This window comes from Rhincodon typus, chromosome 1 (assembly GCF_021869965.1).
Source record: "Rhincodon typus isolate 14 chromosome 1, sRhiTyp1.1, whole genome shotgun sequence".
In the NCBI taxonomy this organism is placed as follows: Eukaryota; Metazoa; Chordata; class Chondrichthyes; order Orectolobiformes; family Rhincodontidae; genus Rhincodon; species Rhincodon typus.
Window position 1 is genome coordinate 127,761,898 of NC_063332.1, and position 24,994 is coordinate 127,786,891.

Below are 24,994 nucleotides of genomic sequence, written 5' to 3' on the forward strand. Positions count from 1 at the left end.
GTGGAGGTGTGTGTGTGTTGTGTGTGTATGTATATATGGGTGTGTGTGGAGGTGTGTGTGTGTTGTGTGTGTATGTATATGTGGGGCTGTGTGTGTGTATGTATATGTGAGTGTATATGTGTGTCTATATATGTGTGGGGGTGTGTGTGTGTGTATGTATACGTGGGGTTGTGTGTGTGTGCGTGTGCAGGTGTCTGTGTATGGGTGTGTGTGTGTGCGTTGGGGGGATGTGCCTGTGTGTGTGTGTGTGTGTGTGTGTGTGTTTGTGGGGATACAGCCTGACAGCTGACACCAAAGGCTCCTCTCCTCCTACCTGGGCCCGAGGAGGAGCCTGGTCTCTGGCATATCTTCCAAGTGTCAGCAGCTTGGGCCATTTCCTCCTCAGACAACCGCCAAAAGCTGTTAATCTGAGGTCTCACCAGATTGTGCTTTTGAACTCTACATTTATGGAGTCATACAGTACAGAAACAGACCCTTCAGTCCAACTAGTCCATGCCAACCATGTTACCAAACTAAACTAGTCCCACCTGCCTGCATTTGGTCCATGTGCCTCCAAACTTTCCCATTCATGTACTTATCCAAATGTCTTTTAAACGTTGTAACTGTACCTGCAACCACCACTTCTTCTGGTAGTTCATTTCACTCGTAACCACTCCCTGTGTAAAAAAAATTGCCCTGTATATCCTTTTAAATCTTTCTCCTCTCATCTTAAAAATATGCCTCCTTAGTTTTGAACTTGCAATTCACCTTATCTATGCCTCTCATGATTTTATAAATCTCTATAAGGTCACCCCTCAACCTTCCAAGCTCCAGTGAAAAAGGTCCCAGCCTATCCAGCCTATTTTTATAAATCAAACCCTCCATTCCTGGCAACATCCTGGTCAATCGTTTCTGAACCCTCTCTAATTTAATAATATCCTTCCAAGAACAGGGCAACCAGAACTGCACACAGTATTTTAGAAGAGGCCTCACCAATTTCCTCTACAATCTCAGTATGATGTGCCAAATCCTACACTCCAAGGTCTAAGCAACGAAGGCAACTGTGCTAAATGCTTTCTTAACCACCCTGCCTACCTGTGACACATATTTCAAAGAATTATGTACCTGAACCCCTTGGACACTCTATTCTACAACAGTACCCAGGGCCCTACCATTAAATATACAAATCCTTCCTTTTTTTGTTTTACCAAATGCAATACCTCATATTTATCCAAATTAAACTCCATCCGCCACTCCTCAGCCCATTGACCCAATTGATCAAGTCTTCTTTGAAATCTTAGATAACCTTCTTCACTGTCCACTATTAGCCTTGCTGGGTCTGAAATCCAACTTTATATTGAAACACTCTAAATTCAAAACAGATCAGTAACATCACAAGCAGTAAGTGGTTCTAGAAGGCAACTCACCACCATTTTATCCAAGGCAATTCAGGATGGACGATAAACACTGGTCCAACAAGCAACACCTACATCTCATGAACAAATAAAGTAAGTATTTACCCCACTATTCCATACACTCAGAAATCCAACAACAGGAAGGAAGGTCCTCCCATAAAGCAAGGGAGAATAAATGTGTAGCTTGATGATTCATGTGTGCAACTAAACCTCATCGCAGAGACCACAGACTTTGTCACACCCAGTAATCTTTCACTTCTTAGTTTCAGCCTTTCAGTTCACATTGTCGAAAGAGGAATTTCCAGTTAATTTGCATTTCACTTCTATCTTGCAAGTTGCATGTATATTCAACTGTTTTTGCCTTTTTCCAATCAAAGAAGAGTTTGAGGCAAAAGTATAGTTGCCAACATGATTGTTTCCAAATTAAGGCCAGAAGTCTTGTAATTGCTCCCAGTCCATTACCAAAATTGAGGTGCAAACTCAATTTACAGTCTGTTACAAAGTAGGATCAAAGTCAAACCCTTCTGATAATTAAACTAAAACACAAGTCCCAATCGGTTATAACAAGGTGTAGAGCTGGATGAACACAGCAGGCCAAGCAGCATCAGAGGAGCAGGAAGGCAGACGTTTCGGGCCTAGACGCTAGTAGAGCTTCCCTTCTACTAATTAAATCTGAAACATCCAGAGAAGCTTGCCTTGCCCCTTGTAATCTGTTAAACGAGTGGTTAAAAGAAAGAAAATCCCTGATCTCCACTTTATAAGTCACAAGTGATAAATTATTTATTTATCCCTAACAATGAACAAATAGCAGAATTACTAACAAACCAAACAAATCCCCCCCTAACTCCTAACTATTCTCTAACTGAACTAAATTCACTGGTGTGGTATTCAAATAAATACATGTCCCACTTTTATAAACCTAACTAATAAGACGACAATAAATTAAAACTTAATCTCTCCAATTTTGCACAGAATGTCTTCTGCAACACCTTGCCTTCTGTTATCTCATGCCACAAATGCCTCTCTTCCACTGATCTTTTGTGAGGACTCTGAGCTAAAAATGCCATGGTGGCAACTTTTATGGATAGGATGGTGTTTCCTTACAGAGCTTAGTGATTTCTTGTGAGAGCTAGGTGCTTATTTCTCAGCTGGTAGTTCGCTCTCACCCTGATTTTCAAAAACCCTCTCCTTATATACCTTGGATGACATATCAATTTTCTTACAATATCATTGGTCCGAGGCTGTCAAAACCATCAGATTTAAATTCCATTGGCTTTCAATTGCTATTTGCTTGGTTTAAATTAATTGGCTGATTCCAGCTCGTTGTACAAACATGAAAACAAGCCTAAGGTTTCTAATCACACAGCCAATCGATACATGTTTCCATTTTGGAACTGGCTGTCCATCCTCAGTTACATATGGACTATTTTTTTCTGTATAAATCTCTAAGCTTAGAAAAGCGCTTTCTCTCTTAAAGGGACCACACACTCTACACAACTTTGTAACACCTCCCCCCTTAAGGAAAAAAATGAACTATCATGATGAAAAGATGGCTTTTTTTTCTTAACACCATTATCACAAGATACATGGGTCAGTAATCTAATGTTACACCTTTCATACTAATCATGTTTATTTAACATTGGACCATATACCGGTTTTATCTAATGTACTGTTTTCTTTTAAACCCATGATAACGCATCTGCAATAACATTTTTACAGCCCACACATACAATCTGTAAATTAAAAGCCTGTAACATAACACTCGAACAAAATAGTCTCATATTTTTGTCCTTAATTTTTACCAAAAAGATGAGGGTTGTGGTCTGTATACACAACTGATTCTGAAACATTGTTTGTAACATAAAATGTTGTAAGGCCAGGACCAAACTCAATGATTCTTTTTCAATGGTGGAGTATTTTCTCTGATGAATATTGAGTTTATTTGAAAAATAACCAATTGGCCTTTCAATTCCATCATCAACTTCCTGCATCAACACAGCTATATCACTGACATTGATAGCGACTTTAAAGGATTTCAAGAAATTTGGTGTGGCATTCACTATCCTATCCCATTCTCCAAGGCCTTGTTCATTATTTAATTCATTTTGAGGCACATCAAAGCCCAAATCATCTGGATTTGATTCCTCACTCCGAACGGCAGAGACTAATACCTGTCCCTGTCATAGTAGGATTTCAACATATTCACATGACATACCCGATAAAGTTTTTTCCTATCTGGTGTCTTTACCAGATAATTCATCTGACTCAACTTCTTCTCAATCTGAAACGGACCACTAAACCTTGCTTTGAAGGGATCTCCTACCACTGGTAACACCACCAATACTTTATCCCCACAGCCAAATGTCAGAATTTTAGATTTCTTATCTGCTTCTTGCTTCATTATGTGCTGTGCCACCTTCAGATGTTGTCTAGCTAATTCACCTACTTTGTTTAATCTTTCTCTCACCTCAGATACAGAGGTCCGACCTCTGAGATCTCACAGTTGGACCGATCAACTTTTCCTTAATTAAGTTTAAAGGCCGTCTTACTTCATGTCCAAGTATCAATTCAAATGGAGTAAACTGAGTTGATTCATTTGGAGCGTCTCTAATAGCAAATAATATAAATGGGATGCCTTTATCCCAATGATTTGGGTAATCCTGGCAATAAGCCCTCAGCATTGTCTTTAGGGTCTGATACCACTTTTCCAATGCTCCCTGGGATTCAAGATGGTACACACTAGATTTAAAGTGTTTGATGCCTAAACTATCCATGACCTCCTTAAATAGTTTGGCAGTAAAATTGGACCCTTGGTCTGACTGAATCTCCCTGAGTAATCCATAATGGGTAAAGAAAGCAAGTAACTCCTCCACAACCTTTTTTTGCCTTAACATTCTGTAATGGAATTGCCTCTGGAAATCTGGTAGACACATCCATTATGGTTAGCAAATACTGGTTTCCACTTCTGGTTTTAGGGAATGGACCTACACAGTCAATCATAACTTGTGTGAACGGTTCTTCAAATGCGGGAATTGGCACCAAAGATCCTGGTTTTATTGCTGCCTGTGGCTTTCCTACCATCTGACATGTGTGACAGGTATGGCAAAATTCACCCACATCCTTTTGCAATCCAGGCCAATAGAAGTGCTTTTGTATATTAGCCTGAGTCTTCCTCACTCCTAACTGCCCTCCTACCAGTAATTCGTGTGGTACCCATAATGCTTCCTGTCTGCATGATACTGGTAACACAATCTGGTGCACTTTGGCCCATTTCTCTTCTGCATCAACCTGCCGAGGTCTCCATTTTCACCTTAGGAGTCTATCCTTAAGATGATAACACTGGAGAATACATTCTGATTCCTTTTCCAAGTAGGCTTTATGATATAGATCTTTTATTGTCTCATCTTTTTGTTGTAACTCCAATAATCTTTCAGAACTAAATACCTCTGCCTGATCCTCTACCTGCTTAAGTTTTTCATTTGCCATTTCATCAAGCAGGGTGTCAGCTAACTGGACCACAACTCTTCCATCGCTCTCTTTGGTTTTTCCTTCTTGCTGTAACCTATGACTGTGGGATCTTGTTACCACACAGTCCGGAAAAATTCCAGGATATTTGTCTTTTAACTCCTCAGTTCCCTGGTTTTCCTTCAGCTTCACAACCACAATGGCTGTCACTCCTACTTTTGATCCTGCTAGGTCATTTCCAAGAACAAACTGTATTCCTGGAACTGATACTCTTTCAGTCACTCTCACTTTTATTTCCCCAGTCTTGATTGGACTTTTCAACCTGACCTTACACAGGGGAATACTAAATCTCTCTCCATCTATTCCAGAGATTACCACTCTTTCAGGTAACATTTGAGAAGGAGTGCAAATACTTTCATCTCTTACTATTAGAGATTGACCAGCTCCTGTATCTCTGAATAATTTAACTTTATTACCTTCTCCTCCTGTTCTTCCTGAGTAAACCTTACCCACAGAGGTGAAGTCTGTGTAGAGACTGGGCACCATCTCACTATCCAGACCGTGACTAGGCTGCGCACTCTCCTGCAGCTTCTCGACTTCCTTTGGGATTTCCTTCACTACCTCAACTAATCCGACTGGTTTAGCCTCTTTCACCACATCCTTTTTCCCAGTGCCTTTCTAAAACCACCAGCACTGTGACTTTGTATGTCCCACCTTATTACAATGAAAACCCCTGAGGCCTTTCACCACTTTTTTCACCTGTGGTAAACTGTTCCCAGTGTGATCTACTTTTTGTTTATCGTTGAAGGATCTCCCTTTTTCCCAATTTCTATCCCTCACGGAATGAAATTGCTGTCGGAAGGAAGCTAAATTTTGATTTATGCACTAATGCGTTTTCATCTGCCATCTCTGCAGCTCTTCTCACTGTTTGAACTTTCTGTTCCCCAACATGAGTTGTTTTCATCTCTGGAAATGAGTTTTTGAACTCCTCCAGCAGAATAATCTCTCTAAGATCCTCATATGTCTTTTCTATCTTTAATGCTCTCACCCATCTATTGAAGTTGTTACGTTTAATTCTTTCAAACTCAACACAAGTCTGACCTAGTTCCTTCTTTATGTTTCTGAACCGTTGTTTATATGCTTCTGGTACCAATTCGTAAGCACTCAAAATAGCCTGTTTAACATCTTCATAATCACAATTTCTCAAAGAAAATTGAAAAAGGCTTCTACATCTTTTTCATTGAATTTTGGTAATATTTTGACATTTTTGTATATATCCCTACTAGGCTGTTGGCTACGTCGAGTTTGCTCATCCTCACTTCTATCTTGTACTTTTCCTTCTGTCATTTGAAAGTCTTCTTGCTTCAAGTTCCAACTTCATCTTTTCCAACTCGAACACTCCTTCCCTTTCTTCTCTCTCTTCTTCCTTCAGCTCAGCCAAGAACCTTCTCTCCCTTTCTTTATCTCCTAACTCCAATTCTTTAATTTTCAATTTACTTTTCTCTAACTCCATTGCACTTGCCTGCTTCTCTGGTATGCCTGAATGTTTGACCAACTTCATTACAATTTCAGCTTTGTTATTATCCCTAGTTAAACCCAATTCTAACCTGTTTGCTAATTCTAACAGTATATCCTTCTTCTGTCTTTCTAAATGTTTTTGGCAAATTTTCAAACCCCAGAACCTCCTTTAGCAATGTTAATAGCTATTTCCCCCTCTATCAATTTAACCAATGATAAATAATAAAAAATAAACAGATTTTTCTCACTTAAATTTTATTTAAAGATCTAGGACACTAATCCCCAAGTCTGTTTAAATCTGTCCAAATCCATACAGGATCTGAACAGATCTGAACAGGGACCAACAAATCCTGGATGACCCCCCCAATGTGTTATTGGGGTAGGAGCAGGGGGGGAGAGATCACCCCCCCTCTGATAATTAAACCAAAACACAAGTCCCAATCTGTTATGATGGGAGTAGAGCTTCCCTTCTACTAATTAAATCTGAAACATCCAGAGAAGCTTGCCTTGCCCCTTGTAATCTGTTAAAAGAGTGGTTAAAAGAAAGAAAATCCCTGATCTCCACTTTATAAGTCACAAGTGACAATTTATTTATTTAACCCTAACAATGAACAAATTAATAGAATTACTAACAAACCAAACAAATCCGCCCCCAACTCCTAACTATTCCCTAACTGAACTAAAGTGTACTGGTGTGCTGTTCAAATAAACACAAGTCCCCCACGTCTCATACACCCAATTAATAAGACAACAACAGGGATGTTTTCTCTGTAGTTTCTTCTGTGAGGACTCTGAGCTAAAAATGCAGTGGTGGTATCTTTTATGGATAGGATGGTGCTTTCTTAGAGAGCTTAGTGATTTCTTGTGAGAACTAGGTGCTTATTTCTCGGATGGTAGTTCGCTCTCACCCTGATTTTCAAAAACCCTCTCCTTAGATACCTTGGATGACATATCAATTTTCTTACAATAGCATTGGTGCAAGGTTGTCAAAACCATCAGATTTAAATTCAATAGACTTTCAATCATTAAGTGCTTGGTTTAAATTAATTGGCTGATTCCAGCTCGTTGTACAAACATGAAAACAAGCCTAAGGTTTCTAATCACACAGCCAACTGATACATGCTTCCATTTTAGAACTGGCTGTATATCTCCAGGTACACACAGACTTTTTTTTTCCGTATAAATCTCTAAGCTTAGAAAATCACTTTCTCTCTTAAAAGGACCATGCACTGTACATAACTTCGTAACAAGTCACAGAGTCATACAGCGCGAAAACAGACCCTTCGGTCTAACTCCTAAACTGAACTAGTCCCATTTGCTTAGGTCTGGCCCATATCCCTCTAAAATTTTCCTATTCATGCACCGTCCAAATGTCTCTTAAATGTTATAATGGTACTCACCTCTACCTTTCCTCTGGCAGCTCGTTCCATATACGCACCACGCTCTGTGTGGAAAGGTTGCCCCTCAGGTCCCTTTTAAATCATTTCCCTCTCACCTTAAAACTTTCCCTTCTAGTTTTTGACTCCCAAACCTTGAGAAAATGACCTTGGCTATTCACATTACCTTTGTCTCTCGTGATTTTATAAACCTCTATAAGGTCACCCCTCAGCCTCCTACACTCCAGGGAAATAGTCCCAGCCTGTCCTTATCACTCAAACCCTCCAGTCTCGGTAACATCCTTGTGAATAGTTTTTGCATCTTTTCCAGTTTAATAACATCCTTCCTAAAGCAGGGTGCCCAGATTTGTATGTAGTTCTCCAAATGAGGCCTTATCAATGTCTTATACAGCCGCAACATGATGTCCCAACTCCTGTACTCAGTATTGATGAAGGCAAGCATGCCGAACACCACCTTCACCACCCTGTCTACCTGCGCTGTCACTTTCAAGGAACTATGTACCTGCACCCCTAAGTCTCTCTGTTTGACAACACACCCTAGGCCCTAACATTAACTGTGTGAGTGCAGGGCTGGTTTGTCTTACCAAACTGCAACACCTTGCATTTATGTAAATTACACTCCATCTGCCATTCCTCAGCCCACTGGCCCAGTTAATCAAGATCTTGTTGTACTCTTAAATAACCTTCATTGTCCACTATACCATCAATTTTCGTGTCATCCACAAACTACTAACCATACCTCCTATATTCTCATCCAAATTGTTTATGTAAATGATGAACAACAGCAGACCCAGCACAGATCCTTGTAGCGCACAGCTGGTCACAGGCCTCCAGCCTGAACAACAACCCTGTACCACCACCCTCTGTCTCCTAACGCCAAACCAATTTTGAAACCAATTTTGAAACCAATTTTGAAACCAATTGCCTACCTCTCCTTAGAGATCCCATGTGATCTAACCTTACTAACGAATCTACCATGTGGAACCTTGTTGAAGGCCTTGCTAAAGTCTATGTAGACAACATCTACTGCTCTGCCTTTATCTATCATCTTGATCACCTCTTCAAAAAACTCAACCAAGTTTGTGAGACATGATTTCCCACACACAAAACCTCACTGACTATCCCTGATCAGTCCTTGCCTCTCCAAATGCATTAGATCCTGTCTCCAACACCACTGACATCAGGCTCACCGGTCTGTAGTTCCCTGGCTTTTCCTTGCAGCCTTTCTTAAATAATGGCACAACATTAGTCACCCTCCAGTCTTCCTTTTTGAAAATTGCTTTTGAATCTGCTTCTGCCATCCTTTCAAGTAGTACACTCCAGAATTTCCTTCTTATATCAACCTAAGAAGACAAGTGAAACTAATGTTTAGGGTGTCTTTGAAATAAATAACTTGATTTGTCTGGCATTTTTAATGACTTCAGGTGTATCCAAAAGGTTAACAGAGAGGATGTATTATTTTTTAAGCAAGCTGTTACAGGTAGAGCTATGACATTGTGTATACATTTTTACTCCCTCGAGTCTGCATTCAAGTGTCAGCCTAGATTGTGAAGTCACGTCTCGGAAACGGAGTTTGAACGTGTGAGCTATTATCTGAGAGGTGAAAATGCTACCACTGAGCCAATGCTGATACTAAATCCCCTACAATAGAATTAAGGCGTCATCTGTGTCTCAGGTGGTCACGCTCATACCTCTGAAGTGGGTTGGGGTTTAAAGTCCTACTCCAGAGAGATAAGCAGAAAATCATTTCAGCACTTCAACGTAGTACTAATTGAGGATCCTCAGTTATTTCGATGAATAGCAGGGGAGTTTTCATCATTATCTACCAGAAACTCAAAAACAAAATATCTGATCTTTTATCTCGTTATCGGCTAGGGGACCTTGCTGTGCAATTATTAGGGGTTGTGTACCTACATTGTACCATTGACCAAATGTAGCACTTTATAAAGTGTTTTGGAACGTTGTGCAAATTGCAAGACTTTAGGATAAAAATTCCATTGAGCCAGTTTTCAGGCACGTGGCCTTGAGACATGGGCAGCTCGTGCTCAGTCACACTAAAGCAGGCAGCACACAGTTGGGCTGCACTCTTATGTAATGTAGACGAGCATCGGTTGGGTAGGGCCTGCACTGCTGGCTAGCAGAGGTATAGCAGTGTGTGCTAATAGCGCATATTCAAGCTAGCCTGTAGCTTGCAAGTAAAGAAACCTGTTACTTTTAAATGGCAAGGGCACTGAGGGAGCTGCTGCTGGCCACCTTCACTGACAGTGGCTGGAGCTGCACAAACCGAGTCCCATGGAAGAGAGCTGCTTCTAGACTCAGGGTTGTGGTGATGGCAGCCTTAGTCCTGGAGACTGACAAACAGAGAGATGTCTTGTTTGCCCAGGATTGCAGGAGGCCCTCAAGGACCATTTTTCAAAGGGAATGGGATTGAGTCAACAAAGAGGTCAATTCCTGGAACGTGGACGGGGAATCTGGCAGCAGTGTCAGTTAAAATCCAATGAACACCAGATGAACTCAAAGTGAGTGAATGCATCTTCACATGAAACAATCTTTCACCACACCCACAGCAGACACCCAACAGCATTCCCTGCCACAGTGACACAGTGTCTCAGTAGTTAGCACTACTGCCTAACAACACCTAGGACCTGGGTTCAGTTCCACCTCGGGTGACTGTCTATATGGAGTTTGCACATTTTCCCTTTGTCCCTGTTTCCTCTGGGTGCTCTGGTTCCCTCTCACAGTCCAAAGATGTGCAGTTTAGGTGGATTGGCTATGGGAAATGCAAGGTTACAGGGATAGGGTAGGGTGAGTGAGTCTGGGTAGGATGTTATTCAGAGGGTCGGTGTATACGCAATGGGCTGTATGTCCTGCTTCCACACTGTAGGAATTCTATGATTCACTCAGGACTCAGGCCTAGTATGCAGATACACTGTGCCAGCATCACATACAATTCCTCACATCCAACCTCTCAACGCTTCCACACAACTATTCAGCTGCAGCAGGCATGTCACCCAAACACAATACAATATAATCATCAGTCTTCTCCCTTCTATCTTGCAGTACAGGGTGACCCAACATCATGAACAGTGTGAACAAGGAGGAATGCATCTCCTAGGTGTAACTGATAGCCCAAACTGCAAGACAGCCTATTTATCAAGTCTTGTTGAGAAAACAAAGGATGGCTGTATTTCCTTTTCAACTCCCACTTCACTCATCTTTTTATATAAAATGAAGTGTAAGCTGCTTAGGTTGTGATCAGGGACCCTGCTGCTCCTCACATCAACCACCTCCTCCAACGATCAGCCTTCTCTTCCTGAGATTCTGCCTTCAGTGACCCAAGAACTGCCTGTCTGGTCATGGCATCTCAAGGAGGAAGAGAGACGGAAACAGCACTAAATTGTTGAAGAAACCCCATCAGTCAGATATTTGTAACCGTCAGCTCAGAGACTGGCACTGCGTAAATTTCAGGATGTGCATGCTGTCAGTCATTGGGCATGAATGGGCTGCACCCAAGCTGGGAAAATAGGCAGCTTGTATGCTAGTTCACCATAGGCCAAGTTCAAGACTGGGTTCTGCTGCACAGGGTTACAAGAGACATAAGAACATAAGAACTAGGAGCAGGAGTAGGCCATCTGGCCCCTCGAGCCTGACCCGCCAATTAATAAGATCATGGCTGATCTTTTTGAGACTCAGCTCCACTTACCCGCCCACTCACCATAACCCTTAATTCCTTTACTGTTCAAAAATGTATCTAGCCTTGCCTTTAAAAATTCAGCGAGGTAGCTTCAACCGCTTCACTGGGCAGGGAATTCCACAGACTCACAACCCTTTGGGTGAAGAAGTTCCTCCTGACCTCAGTCCTACATCTGCTTCCCTTTATTTTGAGGCGATGCCCTCTAGTCCTAGTTTCACCTGCTAGCGGAAACAACCTCCCTGCCTCCACCTTATCTATTCCCTTCATAATCTTATGTATTTCTATAAGATCTCCCCTCATTCTTCTGAATTCCAGTGAGTATAATCCCAGTCTACTCAGTCTGTCCTCATAATCCAACACTCTCAACTCTGGAATCAACCGAGTGAATCTCCTCTGCACCCCCTCCAGTGCTAGTATATCTCTTCTCAAATAAGGAGACCAAAACTGCACACAGTACTCCAGGTGTGGCCTCACCAGGACCCTATACAGCTGCAGCATAGCCTCCCTGTTTTTAAACTCCATCCCTCTAGCAATGGCAGACCAAATTCCATTTGCCTTTTTAATTACCTGCTGCACCTGCAATCCTACTTTTAGCGATTCATGCACAAGGACACCCAAGTCCCTCTGCACAGCAGCGTGCTGCAACTTTTTACCATTTAAAACATAGTCCATTTTGCTGTTATTCCTACCAAAATGGATGACCTCACACTTATCAACATTGTACTCCATCTGCCAGACCTTTGCCCACTCACTTAGACTATCTATATCCCTCTGCAGACTTTCAGTGTCTTCTGCACACTTTGCTCTACCACTCACCTTAGTGTCATCTGCAAATTTTGACACACCACACTTAGTCCCCAACTCGAAATCATCTATGTAAATTGTAAACAATTGCGGTCCCAACACTGATCCCTGAGGCACACCACTAGCCACTGACCACCAACCAGAAAAACACCCATTTACCCCTACTCTTGGCTTTCTACTGGTCAAACAATCCTCTATCCATGCCAATACATTACCTGTAATACCGTGCGACTTTATCTTATGTAGCAGCCTTTGGTGTGGCACCTTGTGAAATGCCTTCTGGAAATCCAGATATGCCACATCCACAGGTTCCCCATTGTCCACCATGCAAGTAATATCCTCAAAGAATTCTACCAAATTAGTTGAACATGACCTACCCTTCATGAACCCATGCTGGGTGTTCCCAATGGGACAATTTATATCCAGATGTCTTGCTATTTCTTCCTTAATGATAGATTCAAGCATTTTCCCCACTACCGAAGTTAAGCTAACTGGCCTATAGTTACCTGCTTTTTGTCTACTTCCTTTTTAAAACAGTGGCGTCACTTTGGCTGTTTTCCAATCTGCGGGAACCACCCCAGAGTCCAGTGAATTTTGGTAAATAATTATTAGTGCATTTGCTATTTCCCCCATAACCTCTTTTAGTACCCTGGGATGCATTTCATCAGGGCCAAGAAACTTGTCTACCTTTAGCCCCATTAGCTTGCCCAGCACTGCCTCCTTAGTGATAATGATAGTTTCTAGGTCCTCACCTGCTATAACCTTCTTGCCATTAGTTTTCGGCATGTTATTTGTGTCTTTCACTGTGAAGACCGACACGAAATAACTGTTTAATGTCTCGGCTATTTCCTCATTCCCAGTTATTAAATTGGCCTTCTCATCCTCTAAAGGACCAATGTTTACCTTCGCCACTCTTTTACGATTTACATATTTATAGAAACTTTTGCTGTCTGTTTTTATATTCTGAGCTAGTTTACTCTTATAATCTATCTTACTTTTCTTTATAACTTTTTTTGTGGCTTTCTGTTGGCCTTTAAAGATTTCCCAGTCTACTAGTTTCCCACTACTCTTTTTTGTATGTGTATTTTTTAATCTGATACTTTCCTTTATTTCCTTAGACATCCATGGCTGGCTCTCTCTTTTCCTACAGTTCTTCCTTGTCACTGGAATATACTTCTGCTGTTGAAGATCCAGATCGGGTGGCTGGCTTGCCATGCAGTCTCCTAATGCTGACAAGAAACCTAATACTCTAAAGCAGCACAGCAGTTTAGCCTTCCCACCATGGAAGTGATGACCAACTTGTGGACCCAGCCATGACAGGGCCTCTGATGGGAACTGCAATACAGGGAGAAGCCATCAATATTTCATTGATGCAGTGGATGATAAGCAGGAGGCTATAGGATCTATGCTCAGTGCTAAGCAGCTTGAGACTGCTATTATCTTGGGTGCAGATCTCAATGTTTAAAGAGGCTTGCAGCCTTTCACGGTAGTCCATCAGCCTGTGCTCTAGCTTTTTTCTAAGACTGATGTGTTGCTGCCCAGGGAAGGATTCTGTGGAGCTCAAACCTGCCGTCCTCTCTTGGGCTGTTGCCTGTCAACAAGTTGGTGTAGACCAATGCCACCCATGCTGAGGTGGAAAAGTCCAAACTTTGGTTTAAAGCCTAGATCAGTTGAAGGTCACCTTTAGTCTTCTGCAGTAAAAAATCAGCAGCCACTGAGATAGCACCAGACAAGGGCAAAGCCACCCATAAGGCAGACACAAATGGGATGGGAAAGTGTGAGCAGTTCCTACTTTCCTTCCTATTATACTCCGTTCCCTTCAAAATAAAGAGTAACATTCCATTTGCCTTTTTCATTACCTTATTGTGATGCACGGACATGTGCTCCCTAATCTGTACTGCAGCTTTCTGCAGCCATTCTCCATTTAAATAGTATTCTTCTTGGCAACATGTATAACCTCACATTTTCCCACATTATATTCCATCTGCCAAGATTTTGCCCAATCACTTAACCTGTCTATATCTCTCTATAGTAAAATTTAAAGATGGCTGCTCTCTCGTGAGAGAGACCCAACTGGTGGTGGTTTAACTGAGGTGCATCACACCTCAGGCAAGGGGAATGGTAAAGAAGGAGAGACCTTCATAGTAACCTCAGCGGGTATGGGAATTGAACCCACATGATTGATGTCACTCTGCATGACAAACCAGCCAACTGAGCTAACCCCCATGCCTCTATAGACTCTTTGTGTCCTCCTTACCACTTGCCTTCCCACATATTTGTGTTGCATCAATGAACTTGGTCATAGTATATTCACTTCCCTCATCCTAGTCATTTATAGTATAAATAGCTGTAACCCCAGCATGGATCCATGTGGCATATCACTAGCTACAGGTAGCCATCCTGAAAATATTGCCCTTCAACTCTCTGTCTTCTATTATTTAGCTAATCATCTATCAATATGATATATTGCCTCCAACACCATGGGTTCTTCTTTTATTAAGTAGCCTTATGTGTAGTACCTTATGAAATACCTTCTGAAAATTCAAATATATTATCTCCACCATTACCCCTTTATCTGTCCTATTTGTTATCATCTCAAAATATTCTATTAAATTTGTCACACAAATAGGACTTGTTCAGTTTAGGAGACCTGGTCAGCATGGATGACATAGGCCAAAGGGCCTGCTTCCATGCTGTATGACTCTATGACTTGATAAGCCATGCTGACTCTGCTTGATCTTACTATTTCTAAATGTTTTGCTATTATATCCTTTATAGTAGACATTAACATTTTCCCTTATAAACATAAAGCCAACTGATCAATAGTTACCTGCTTTGGTCTCCTTCCTTTGTTTAATTCTGAGACTTTTCCAGAATTTAAGGATTCCTGGAAGATTACTACAAGTGCATCTCCTATCCCTGTAACTAATCCCTTTAATATCCTAGGATGCACCCCATCAAGTCCAGGGGACTTACTGGTCTTTAGCACCATTAGTTCCCCTAGCACTTTTCTCTAGTGCTAGTTACTGTATTTATTACCTTTTCTCCTTTTGCCTCTTGATTATTTAGTAACAGTGGAATGTTGTTAGTATCTTCTACTGCGAAGACTGATGCAAAGTATTTTTTGAACTCCTCTGCCATTTCCTGATTCCCCAATATTATTTCCCAGCCTTGTTCTCCAAAGGGCCGTTGTTTACTTTGACTTCTCACTTCCTTTTTTAAATATATTCAAAGAAGACCTTGCTGTCTACCTTGATATTACATTTCCCTCAGAGATTATTTTCGCAATGTTTATTATTTTTTGATAGTCTTTAATAGTTCTTAAAACTTTTCCAATCCTCTGGCTTACCACTGGTCTTTGCCACATGTATATTGCTTTATTCTAATCTGATGCTTTCCTTAACTTCCTTAGTTAGCCATGGTTGGTTTATCCCCTTCCAAGAATCCTTCTTCTTCGCTGGTGAATATCTTTGCAGTGGGCCTTGAACTATTTTCTTAAATGCCTGCCATTGTTCTCAACTGTCTTTGCTGCTAAACCCCCCCTTCCCAATCCACTCCAGCCAGCTCTGCCCTTATTCCTTTGTAATTACCCTTATTAAGCTCAAGTCCCCTGCTCAGCATTAATTCTATGCCCTTGCTACCCTCACTGCATATTCCAATGATGTTCAAAATTGAGTACGGAATCATTAGCTGAAGGTGGTGGGGGGATGTAGGTAGTATCAGGCAGCAGGTTTCCTTGTTCATGTTGCACCTGACACTGTGACTTCATAGGGTCTGAGGACTACCAGGGCAATTATTTCCAAACTGTATGCAACATTCCTGCAACATGTGGGAGAAGCACATGTTAGAGATTGTGATGGCAGGGTCTGGGACATTGTCTGCCGGGTATAAGGTATTTAGACAAAGAAACACTAAAATCGGACAAGACAGCTGAATGGGAAGATCAGTAACAGAGGAGCAATGGTGGTGAAGGGATGCTGTCCTAGAGGAGACATGTAGAGAATGTGATAATGGGTAGCCAGTCTGGGTAGAAAGCATCATGGATCCTTCTTCCTGTGCCCTCCTCCTACCTTGAAGTGGAAGATTGTCTCTCCACAGCCTTTCCTCCATTGTTCTGCCATGTTGCAGATGTAGAGGCACTGCCCCCAAAGCTTACATATCTATTGCATCCCTTTGTGAAGGAAAGTCACCAATCGATCACCATTCCAGTGACAATGCAGCAGCACTTCCTGCCAAGTTTAGAAATTCACCACAATGCTTGCAAAAACACTCCATAGTACTTCTGCAATAGAGGTGAGTCAAGGTTACACCTTTCCTGTAAGTTGATTGCTGGTCCTTGAAATAGCACCAGTGAAGTGGGAGGGGGTCCTTCTTATGAGGAAACAGAGCTGGCTTTCAGTGACTCTATGGCAGAAAGGCTGAGAGACACATTCCAGCATATGATTAATGCTCTTGTGGACTTCACTGTGAGTGGCCTGCAGCATGGTGCACACCATTTCCTGCCTTTACGGCTTCTATAGCCCCAGCACCAGTGCCAACACAGAGTCCAGTTTGACAGTCCTTGTGCTTTTGAGTGCCAGAGTGGTGTGTTGAAAATGTGGAAGTGCTGGGATAGATAGAGGTGGGAGGTTATTCTTAGAATAATTATGAGAACATCAAACCACGAGGGGGCAATTCCAAATTTCCATTCACTTAGATTATGACAGATTTCATTTTACCACTTTTTACCTTCAACTTAGAGCAGTACTTTCCAAAATTGTTCACATTGTAACCTCATTGTGAAACTTGAAAATTGTGACCTTTCAGTGAGACCTGTGAGAGTGGGAGCCTGTTAGACCAGGAGTATGGCTGCTTCAACTCAGTTAACTCTCAGAGCGGTCAATGCTGCCCCATAGCTCACAACCCCAGAAATTGAGCTTGTGACCCAATTTGGGATCCCAAACCCCATTTTGGGAAAACAAGACTTCGAGATAATGGGCTGAAAATTATTTTGCAACCCTGCCAAAACTGAATTTCTCTTCCTCTGTTCGCGAGACTGGGCTGTGCTTTCATCATTCCTGCCGCATCTGTAAATTTCCGCTGTAGGAAATGTTCCGTGGGGCTTAATTCCCAAAATGTTGGCCCCTTCTCCATCCCTAATTGCCCTTGAAAAGTGCTGGTGAGCTGCTTTCTTGGTCTACTGCAGTCCCTGGGGCACGGGGTTGGGGGGAGGTGTTGTGGGAGGCTGGTGTTGCTACAGCCCCAGTGCTATTAGGAGGGTCTTCCAGGATTTTGAAATGGTGTCAGATAAAGAACTGCAATCTGGCTCCAAATTAGGATTTTGTGTGGCTTGTGGGGGAATTTGGTGCTACCATTGATCTGCTGCCCTTGTCCTTCTGAGTGGTAAAGGTCGCTGGTTTGGAAGGTGCCAATGAAGGAGCTTGTAGGAGTTTGGGTAGTGCATCTTCTAGGTGGTGCACACTGCTGCCACTGTGCTGTGGTGGTGAAGAGAGTGTTTGAAAACATTACAATCAATTGGTTAACTATTGGTTTGAATGTCAAACACCGCAAGTTTCTTTAATGTGTGCACAGAAGATGGAGACAAGTGTGTGTCCTGGATGCCATCGCAAATATTTTCTAACACATAGCCACGGGTGGCATAGATAACACAGTGTGGAGCTGGATGAACACAGCAGGCCAGGCAGCATCAGAGGTGCAGGAAAGTTGACGTTTCGGGTTCGGACCCTTCTTCAAAAATAGGGAGGGGAAAGGGATCTTGAAATAAATAGAGGAGGGATGGGGCTGGGGAAGGTAAGTGGGATGGTGATAGGTGAGTGCAGGTAGGGAATAGTGGGGCTTGGTCAGTGGGATGGGAGGGGTGGATATGTGGGAGAGAAGATGGATAGGTTGTGTCAGGTAAAGAAAGTGGGGATAAGAGTTGGACATGGGATGAGGCCAGGGGTGGGGAGATTTTAAAACTGGTGAAATCCACGTTTGGGCCATCAGGCTGTAGGCTTCCAAGGCAGTATATGAGATGTTGCTCCTCCAGTTTGCAGGTGGTGTCATTGTGACACTGGAGGAGGCCCTGGATGGACATGTCACCCAGGGAGTGGGAGGGGGAGTTAAAATGGTTGGCGACCAGAAGATGTTGTCGTTTGTCGCGAACTAAGCTCAGCTGCTCTACAAAACAGTCTCCGAGTCTCCACTTGGTCTCACCAATGTAGAGGAGGCCACATCGGGAGTAGGGGATGCAGTAGACCAAGTTGACAGATGTGCAGGTGAACCCATGTATAATGTGGAAGGTTTGTGTTGTGCCTTGAATGGAGGTGAGACGGGAGGTGTAGGGGCAGGTGTAGCACTTCCTGCGGTTGCAGGGAAAGGTGCTGGGTGTGGTAGGGTTAGTGGGGGGTGTGGAGCAGACGAGGGAATCATGGAGAGAGCGGTCCCCATGAAAGACAGACGGGGTGGGGAGCGAAATATCTCTTTGGTTGTGAGGTCAGAGTGTAGGTGGTGGAAGTAGCAGAGAATGATATGTTGGATACGGAGGTTAGTGGGGAGATACGCGAGGACAAGGGGGATTCTGTCTTTATTTTTGTTGGGGTAAGGGGATGTGAGGGCAGAGGTGCGGGAAACGCAAGATATGCAGTTAAGGGCATTTTTGATCACTGGAGAGGGTAAGTTACGGTCCTTGAAATAAGAGGAGATCTGGGATGCGCAGGAGTGAAACGCCCCATCTTGGGAGCAGATGTGGCAGAGGCGGAGGAATTGGGAGTAAGGGATCGCATTCTTTCAGGAGGGTGGGTGAGAGGAGGTGTAGTCCAGGTAGGTGGGAGTCAGTGGGCTTGAAATAGATGTCGGTTTCGACAATCACCAGAGATGGAGACGGAGAGCTCCGGGGAAGTGTTGGAGATGGTCCAGGTGGATTTGAGGTTGGGGTGAAAGGTGTTAGTAAAGTTGATGAACTGTTCAAGCTCCCAGTGGGAGCACAAGGCGGCGCTAATACAGTCATCAATGTAGTGGACGAAGAAGTGGGGGATGGTGCCAATGTAGCAGCGGAAGAGGGACTGTTCCACGTGTCCTATGAAGAGGCAAGCATAGCTTGGGCCCATGCGGGTACCCATGGCCACCTCCTTTGTCTGTAGGAAGTGGGATGGTGACATGGTGTTTCAAAGTACATCGCTGCATAACGCCCTAGTTTGAAGTACTTCAAACAAATCAGTTCACTCATTTGAGGAGGAATTGGATTTAGCAGAGCTAGAACTCCATGAGGGATTTAAGCCTATTCACGTGCACGAAGACTGGACTGCAAAAAGTCACTCCTGGAAGACATGCACAACGAGTGGCCATGTCGTCTCTTCCACAAACGAGGAAGAAGTATTGAAAAAAATTAATTCTTCGTCCCCCCCGTCCCAGTGTTAGCTGTATCGTTGGGATCATTCAGAGGAATCGCGGCGTCGATCAGCAGACTATGAAAGCAGCCTCGGTTGAAGGCTATCCGCGTTATATGGGGCAGATCGATTCGCTCCTCCCTCAGATAACAAGGTGTGGAGCTGGATGAACAAAGCAGGCCAAGCAGCATCAGAGGAGTAGGAAAGCTGACAGGCCTAGACCCTTCAAGCAAGAATACACTATCTCTAGTACTTCGACCGGGACTTACCTTAATGCTCGACCTCCAGGGAGTGAGCAATGCAGTCCGTGCCGAAAGAGCCATCCATGAATTCTCACTCCGGTGGGTTTGAGGAGGAACGGAGCCCAGTCGCTTCTCAGAGGATTCGGCTGGATCCCGCTGCAGGTGGGAGCAGGTCACTGGGCGTGGAGCCAGTATTTACACCAGGGCGACAGGGCTGCTGCTGGTAAACTGACCGAATGGCTACAGAGGGGAGATCTCCCAGATCACAGTGATCTGCCGATAGGATAGATGTGCCGGGGATATAGTGGCCATTGGGTGTCCTGTTTATTACCCAGGATCTGCCGGTTTAATTGATGACCGAAAACCCAAGTCCCGGTCTCGATTTAAGTCGGAAAAGTTTAAGTGCGGTGGCAATGATCAGTTCCCAGCAGAGGGGGCTATGCACACATCACCGACTCGTCTATTCTCCCACCTTCTGGGTGGGAGTTCAGAGCCTCGTCTTTAATGTTGATCTGACGGTAACATTGCGAGACTAATCGCCCTTGATCTGCTATGGTTTAACTGTGCATTTCGTTCTTTGAAAAGTTGGAGATCAGTTTCAGAGCAAACATCATTTAAATGAATTGCGTAAAGCAACTTATCACCGGCATCTTTGAGTTTAATTTTGTTTACAGTCCCTAGGATGTAGCATCACCGAAGACCTCAGAATAAATTGTTTTCTTACCTTCTCTCGACCCAATTAACCCCCCTGCCCCCTGGAACTCTGAATTTCTTTAGGAGTGTTTGACCACTCCACTGAACGTGACCGAATTCTCATTACACCGTTTTTCAGGAGTAGGTAACTACATGGTTTATTGTGAAGGTCTTTTGGTCCTATATAGTTTTGTTTTATTTCAAAATATCCTAACAGGTGTGGAGCCTCAGTTGAAAAATCCGCCTTAATTTTAAGGCCTGCTATGAGTTACCTGTACAGAATCTTGTGGTGAAATCGGTCACTCGTCTAATTTTTCCATATCCCCTAATGTACTTCCCAGATTAATTCCACCCTCTAATGACATTCCATTTCTGGTTCCAAACTCACAAATGTTTCACTCAATATCCGTTATATATCTCTACCTCTATTTGCAAGACCTGCTCACCAACTATTTCTAACAATTCCGTCGTTTTTGTTCTTTCCTGCTTTAGTTGCGTCAGTTCCACAAGTAACACTGGTACTCTGTCTACGTTTAACAATGTGGTTAACAAATGTAATATGACCAGATAATCTGTTTTATTGAATATTGTTGAAGGATAAATATTGACCAAGTCTCTCGGGGGGCGGGGGGGGGGGTGGAATAACTCCCCTGCTCTTCGAAATGAAGTCATTTTCACATCTGCCTGTACAGGCAGATTCAGTTCAATGTCCTATCCGAAAGATGATATCTCCAACAGAGCAGTGCTCCTTTAGCCTTGATTTTATGAGCTCAAGCCCTAGAACGGTACCTGGAACCTTGTGGTTTAACGGAGCTACAGCTGTGAAAAACTCCATTGTTCACCATAGTCACATCTAGCCACACAAAAATAAATAAATGGACTGTAGAAAGTATCATAATTAAGAAACATTAAAATAAAACATCTAAGCAGTTACGAGCGGCACGGTGGCTCAGTGGTTAGCACTGCTGCCTCACAGCGCTAGGAACCTGAGTTCGGATTCTACCCTCGGGCGACTATCTGTATGGAGTTTGCATATTCTCCCCGTGTCTGTGTGGGTGTGGTCCCGTTTCCTCCCGCAGTACAAAGATGTGCAGGCTCGGTGGCTTGGCCATGCTAAATTGCCTGTAGTGTTCAGGGATGCCTAGATTAGGTGAGGTGGGTCTGGGTGGGATTCTCTGAGGTTCAGTGTGGACTTGTTGGGCCGAAGGGTGTGTTTCCACACTGTAAGGTTTCTATGATCTTTCTATATTATTCCAACTATAGCATTTTGTTTAAGCTAACCAATCTTATCTAAGAATAATGATTTCTATAGCCTGGTTTCCATGGAAATGAAACCATAAGCAATCGCCAGTAAAAGTGAATTTACAACACAAACCCATTTCTTTTCCTATTTCAAGCTCACTGTAGTTTCTAACAATCAGTGTATAAAAAAGACTAGCTAAAATTAGCATTGGTCCCTTCCAGGATGACATAGGGGATCAATAATACAAAACCAGGAATTGGAAGCAGTCTTGAATAAATCTTTTGTTTTTGTCTTGTAAGTGGAAGACACAAGGAACATCCAATGATTGGAGGAAAATTGAGAGGTAAAAAGGGATGCAGGAAGTTAAAACAATCATTGTCACTGAAGGAAATGTACTTGGAAAGATAACGGGATTAAAGGCTGGCAGGTGCTCTGAATCCAATGGTTTCCATACAAGATCTTGAAAGAGGTGTTTGCAGACTGGATGCGTCAGTTGTAACCTTCCAAAATTACCTAAATTCTGGAACGGTTACAGTGAACTGAAAAGCCACAAATTCAACACACCCATTTAAGGAATAATGTAGACTGAAAGCAAAATTCTCAGCAATTTTATCTGGGAGAGATGTAACAATGTAGTATAAAGAATTGAAGGGAACATTGAAAATTCAACATTTTAACAGCTGAGCACTAATTCCACACCATGCTTACAATCTCACATTTATCTTTTACTGAGTTCCCAAACATCCACAAGTAATAATTTCGAACTTTTTTTTTCATTTCTCAAGTGCCCAAATCTTAAATGAACATGAATACACACAATTTCATATTTCAGGGCAGCCTAGACATTTGAACTCTTGTAATAGGTTCTAAACTTAATGTGCCGGATACACATCCCCGGGATCTCAAACTCCAGAAGTTTGAATGGTTTAAAATTTTATTCATTACAGAAACATATATATAAAACATCCTCAAAGTATTAAACAGTTTTCAGTTCATTGAAGCTGATATACAAAAATTAATCACACCTTTTACAACCAACTCACTCAGACAACGACAAGATATTTTATTGCATATTAGGCAGTTTTCTCGTACGCACTCCTGTTATCTTTTACTTACCTGTATCATTTTAATTTATGCTGAGGGTCTTTCTAACTTTATTTCCTTTAAACTAGTTCATTAGCTAGACAATGTCAAACCCTCTGAGTGGCACTGGGATTCATTTCTCTGTCATACTCTGATAATTTATTCTAAATTTACATTATCTCTCGCTGCAATTTCTACCTTTTATATCTTGCTGCATATTTCTTCCCAAGAAGTTTCAATTTCCTCACTCTTGTCCAAACACCAATTCTCTAAAGTTTGTTCTTTAATGCACTAGTTTTTTTTTCCCCCAGGCTGCTCTCACTCTTATTTGCTGCAGCAGGTAGACAAGACGAGCTTTACAACTGACAGCAGTGACTTAATATGTTCTGAATCACTGTTATGTTACTTGACAAGAGAACCTCTGCATATGTGTAAGCCTTTTACAGTGGGTTCTCATCCCCAATTATCTCCTTAACAAATAACCTTTTTCGTGATAAATCCACTCATAATTCTTCCATATCATCATTGGATTTAGCTGTTGTCAATTATTCAGTAGTACTGATGCACCGGAACAGTAGGTTATTTTATCTCTTTCCAAAGATCCAAATTCTCTTTTATTCAACATCTTTACTTAAAATTTTGAATGAAACAATTTCAATTAAATCATACAGTCACACAGGTAGTCAATCTGAGAGGACTGTCAGTTTCTTGAATGTGATCTTTGACAGAGATCTTCCTGTTTGGCCAAAAGGTGACATTGTCAATTGTTGTAAAAAAAAAAACCCATCTTGTTCACTAGTGTCCATTAGGGAAGGAAATCTGCCATCCTCACCTGGTCTGGCCTACTTGTGACCCCAGACTCACAGCAATGTGATTGACCTTTAAATGCCCTCTGGGCAATTAGGGATAGACCATAAATGCTGACCTAGCCAGTGACACCCAGATCTGGTGAATGGATGAAAAGAAACGCAAAGTGGAGGTTTCATGAATCATCCCTTATGATCAACGAGCAGAGCTGAGAAGGTGCATTGAAAAATAAGACTGAAATAGATGCAACCATTTTTCAAACAGAAGAGCTCAGATTCATCTCATCCTTATCCTGATGTCCGTAGCATCATACATGCCAATCTTCGGTCCAATCAATTCAGTTCATGTGATTTCAAAATATGGCTGAAATTATTGCAGACCCTGTGGAATATGACAAAATACTAGATTAGTATTCAGTATCAATATCAAAATCAACTGTGTCCCTCACCTGGATAGCTGCAATTCTGCAAGTAAATTCTGCAATTTACCAGACAAAGAGGAAAATTGAGAAAAAAGGTATTTACTTACAAATTAGTGGCTCATCCATGCTCAGTGTGCGTCTTGCTAGGGCAACATGGTTCCTCATTAATCCATGGTCCAGCAGAGTAACATTTATGCCACAAACGGGCCATACAATGACCAACTCCGAAAAGAGACTATTTTCTCTTGTCATTCAATGACATGGCCATTACCATCATCCTGTGTTGACACTGATAAGAAATTGAACCAGACTAGCCATATAAATACATGACTAAGAGCAGGTCAGAGGCTAGGAAGTCTGCAGTGAGTGACTCACCTTCAGACTCCTCAAATCCAGTCCACAATCTACAAGGCATAAATCAGGAAACATGATGCAATACAGAGTGAAACTAACTTACACATTTTCAGCAATTAGCAGGATGAAAGCAAACTCATCAGCTTCTGGAATATGACAATCCTTACATTGTATTGACACTGTAACCAAGCCAACCCAAAAAAACTGTATACAAGTCCAATATACCAGCTAGTTTGGAACAGAGAAAGCATTAAAACCCATTTAGTCTTGATATTTGTGCTAAGGACTTCTCACTACCTATCACAAAACACAATAATTTTTGGCCAGAAAATCAAAGTCCACCTCATTTCCAAAATAGAAAGAAACATGACTGAAACTGCTAGTATGTTTGAATTCTGTGTTTCACCTGTGAAGTCAACCAATTTTCAGTTCACAAATTACTGCACCTTCCCAATAACTCAACAGCGTCTCAGCTCATGTGAAAGGGATTTCAATACACAGCCAACTGAAAG

General features: G+C 42.3%; 1 protein-coding gene across 2 annotated transcripts in view; it reads right to left on the reverse strand.

Moving 5' to 3' along the window:
- Positions 1 to 20,283, reverse strand: part of LOC109912800 (toll-like receptor 2 type-2) — an 86,176-nt gene extending 65,893 nt beyond the window's left edge. For both annotated transcript variants that reach the window (XM_048597995.1, XM_048597981.1), the window contains exon 1: positions 19,909 to 20,283. The gene's annotated coding sequence lies outside the window, so the exon portion shown is untranslated. The remainder of the gene's footprint in view (positions 1 to 19,908) is intronic.
- Positions 20,284 to 24,994: the final 4,711 nt, after the last annotated feature.